Raw genomic sequence first — 4,618 nt, forward strand, 5'->3', positions numbered from 1 at the left:
ACTAAAACACGGCATTACATAAGAAATAAATAGTACAATTCATTGATTATAAACTACTAAGTAGTAAGAGAACCATAGTTTCATTTATAGAAATCAAGTATCGAAGAAGACAATAGAAGAATACACTACACATTTGTTGACAAACATACTCATAATCACTTTGCGGTTTTAAAATGTCTATTACATGCACCGGATATACCTAAGAGTGAAAACCTCAATAAAATTATAAAATTGCAATTTTAAATACAATATATTCATATCACCATTTACTGCGTACACTCTCTCATCAACAATAACATGTTCTCTATGCTCGGTCTGACTTCCGTTTTTTGAAACCCTACAAACAAACGACGTTATTTCTTCCTTCTCTCCATCGCCGCCGCCACCCTTTCCTCTCACCCCCACCACACCGTTGCTTGCGATCTCGTTTGACAAAAAAAATTGATTTTTTCATCTCCTCAACTACCTCTATATTTCTATCAGGACAAAATCAAAAAAAGAGTAGATCGAAAAATTGGGTCGCCCTCTTTCTGATGCAAATTCCAAGAATTTCCGACCTTATTTCACTATTCTCATTCGAGCACCACATCATTCATCCCCTTCCAAAAGGTAATCAAAACTATTCACAGTTTTTTATTTGCATGTGTTTGTTACTCAACCTAATTATGGTACTCATTTAATTTAAGTAGAAACCACTAATTTTCCAATTTCTATTTTGAAAGTGACAAATCCTAAAATACCATTTTTAGTGATAGAGTGTACATAGATTTGTTTCAAAATGCCATCTTTGCCCAGTTTAGTTTTCAACATTGAAAGGACAACTTTAGACACATTGCATAAGAATTTAAGTGTCAATTTTTCTATAGACCTTAATCTTCTTTGATTGTATTTGTTTTGATGCTTAATTTGATGTCGGGACTCATTTATGTATGAATCACTTATTTCCACTCATTTCTGTATGATTCACTTATTTCTAAAAATTAACCAAAATAACAGTTGATTTCATTTTACGAGCTCATCCTCCGACACGATACAATCTTTATTTTACCTTAACTCACACTCCACTGCACATTGAAGTATGGAGAGTTAAAGAGTTTGATACAATTTCTTTGGTCATAGTAAGTAGTATTTTTTTTTTTTTGTTATAGTTAGAATTTACAACTACAAAGTTTACTAAAATATTTTAAATAGTTGTTGTTTCTAGTTTAGAATTTTTGTTAATAAGCCATTGGCACAATGAACTGTGGTAACTTGTGATTTATTTTCTTTGAATTAAGGTAGTTATCAAGTCATGCCACTGGACCACACTAACAATAAAAAGCTTAGGGATGTCTCAGTTTAAACATGTCTTGGTCCTTGTAATTTGTAGGAATTGAGCGATACATATAGAACACCATTAATATTTATGTTGATGTTGCATCCATAAAGCATTCCACAAAGAAAATCTATTTTACTGATACACATATAATATTTCTACATTACTTCTTTTGTTGTGGATGCATGTATTTTTTTCATGTTCTTTTCATTTTTTTTATGAATGAAATTTCATGTTTTTAACCCAAATTGTTTTTTCCTTTTCATTAGTAAATTGATGAATAAATGGTGGTAACGTAGAAACCACAACCTTAATTAGTTTTGTTTATTCCATTGATGTTCATATTCAAGGTTGTGTTTTGCTTTTAACTAATACTGAAATAGTTTTAAAGTCTTGGCATGTTCTGCATATGTTTAAAAGTCTTCGCATTTGTAATTTCATAGTGAATACAGTATTTTCAATTCCCTTTTACTGTTCAAGACATTGAATTTCAGAATGAAATTGTTCAGTGTTACTTAATTAAACATGATAAAGCAATAAGAAATAGTTCATGTTTAACTAAGTATATTTTGGTGCAAGAAATCTGGTGCTCTATTTCTTATTTGCTTTTGAGTATGTCTAACTTAACTGATCTTTATTTGATGCAGGTAATTGATAAAAAGATGTAATATCTTGATTACAAAAGCTTTAGATGTCATCCTTCATTTAAAATAAAAAGAGACAAAGAAATAGTGTTGAGAGGTGATAGGTTTGAGTCTCTATAAATTGAGTCTTAAAAGTTCAGCTTAAATAAAAAATAAAGTGTTAGGTTTGTTTCTGTCTTGTTGTTTTCCCACTCTCATTTATTGCTAAGGTTGATCCCGTACTGAATTGGTAGCTTCCACCATAGTCAATAATGGATGCAACTTTTTTAATTGTGAGGAATAAAAATTTCAAAAATGTAAGGAGAAAAATGGGAATGGTACATTATTGAATATTTTGCTTGGTTTTGGTGATTGAAAGTGGAAACTAAATAAACCAATCTTTCTTTCAAATTTCCTTTACTTTATTAATAACTTCAAATTTTCGATCTCTTTTTATGATGTGTGTGGTATTACCATTAGCAGATTCTTTTTGGTCTTTGAAGGGATGGAGGAATAAACCATTTAAAGAGATATAAATTTTTACCGCATAGTCAAAGCAAATCAGTTTGCATCTTTTATTATGATGAAAAATTGTTGTTGTTGTTGTTGTCTTATGATGTAGGGAGGTCAATGACTGAGATTGTATAAAAGCTCAATATAAAATGCAAGTCACCCTTAAATGGAAGTAAAAAAATAAAAGTCTGATATTTGCCTCCATGTGCGTATGAAATTCAGGTATTTTGTCATCTTTGTGGAGCAAAAATCTGATATGTTACATTGGATAATATTGTTGATTATCATATACAACTTAGAAATTGCACTGAAGTCCCACACCTTAAAACATTGATTTTCTTTGTATATATGTATTTTGTGATTTTGGGTCTCTATAAATGGCTGCATGCATTGTTTGCATCCTCTGTGTTGTTTGACTCCATTCTAGAATTGATTTTTTGCACTGCAGTAAGTTCAATCATGTATAACATATATATATATATATATATATATATGTTTTTACATTGATGGTCCTTACAATAATTGTTAGTTGCAAATATATATGTGCAAATTGTATTGAAAAATTGCTCTTTACAATGGCACTGTGTTGTCTCTAGTCAAAATTTGTTTTTCTACTATTCAGTTCTCAAAATCCACATTGGTTCCTGGGTGAAATTTATCTTGTGTCATGATGTCACACGCTCTGAATCAAATCACTTCTTATAATCTAAGTTGACGGTTGAGTAAATCTTATTCCTTGTGAATGCAGTAATTTCTACCCCCATTTCACCGCCCAAGCTCATGTTCAATTGAGTTTTTTTTTTTTTGGTGCTATAAATATGTTGTTCCATGTCTTGTTGCTTTTTGAATTTGACCATGAAGTATTGCAACAAATTATTTGACACTATCTAACTTAATTGATCTTTATTTTGATGCAAGAAAATGATAAAAAATATACAATCTATCAATTACGCAAGCTTTAGTAATAATCGGGTAATGGATTTAATGTAATGACATGCTGCTTTGTTAAAATATTTTTCTTTAATAAAATGTTTTCTTTATTTATTGAACAGATTGCATAAAGATTGTTTTGAAGGAGGAGAAAAGAGAAGGATCAAGAAGAGATGAAATAATTCATACCTCAAAATAATTGCAGGATCTCGTTATAAATTAAATTGTACATGTATACAAAAAGTGAAAGCTAAAGGAAAGGGATGTCAATATGAACTTGCAATTATGCTTACCTTTTGATCAGTGATGAATCTTACCAGAAGGAAAAAAAAAACATTGGATGAGAAGACAGAAAAATACTGTTATAAATGGAGAATAGGATTGAGAAAAAACGACTGGTTTTTGGAATGGAATTGAGAATCCACACCACAAATGCAGATGAAAAGTCAGTGTTCAATGCAATGCTTTTATCCGGTATTTATAGCCAATTTTGCAGTGATGAAAAAAGGATAGATCCCACAAAATCTGGAAAAAAAGCAAAAAGTTGAATAGTGTTATGGTTTTTTGTCCTTCATAATTCAATGGCAGTCGTAAAGGAATTCAAAGCCATTAAATGAAATTTAACTTTCTCAGCACAAACACTATTAGCACATGTGATATTATTTCCAAATTCCTAATAAATCGGCTTTTCTTTTAGCTTAATAATATAATATTCTTTTCTTTCCTCATCATACGTTACACCCACGTGAGTTGAAAAATCCGTTAAAAATAAATCAAAAAATCAAAACATAAAAAAGTTGAGTTTCTACAGTGGTCGATTTTTCACCTCTTGATAAGATTATGGATTAGTAATATCGTCACTTTCTTACAATCTTTATTTTTGTTATGTGCTAAATTAAATTAAATAATTATTTAAAATAAAGTATAAATCTACATACATGAAAAAAGTCATACAAATTAATCACACGAAAAAAAAGTGATAACAACCCAAAAAATATTTATGTAAAAAATATTAGAATAATAAATTGAAAACCACTTAAAACTAATAGTGAAATTGATGCAACATACTTTAAGTTAAATTTAAGATGAAGTAATCAATTATATGTTAGATAACCTCCCTGCTACAAAAGAACATATGACCTGGTAGAGGAGGAACTAACATTGACATATTTGTTGGAATAGGAGGAAATCGTTCTCTGTCTTGCGCCAACAAAATCAAAATCTTAAAATTATCATA

General features: G+C 29.8%; 1 long non-coding RNA gene across 2 annotated transcripts; it reads left to right on the plus strand.

Moving 5' to 3' along the window:
• The first annotated feature begins 205 nt into the window (after positions 1-205).
• Positions 206-3,722, plus strand: LOC146957045 (uncharacterized). Of its 2 annotated transcripts, none has more exons than XR_015021859.1 (3): positions 206-609; positions 1,963-2,673; positions 3,504-3,722. It is a non-coding gene; the product is annotated as an uncharacterized LOC146957045 (long non-coding RNA). The 2 variants fall into 2 exon arrangements; XR_015021863.1 differs by having other exon boundaries at positions 2,561-2,673.
• Positions 3,723-4,618: the final 896 nt, after the last annotated feature.

This window comes from Medicago sativa, chromosome 1 (genome assembly GCF_051527215.1).
Source record: "Medicago sativa cultivar Bolivia chromosome 1, Bolivia_mono, whole genome shotgun sequence".
Classification (NCBI taxonomy): domain Eukaryota; kingdom Viridiplantae; phylum Streptophyta; class Magnoliopsida; order Fabales; family Fabaceae; genus Medicago; species Medicago sativa.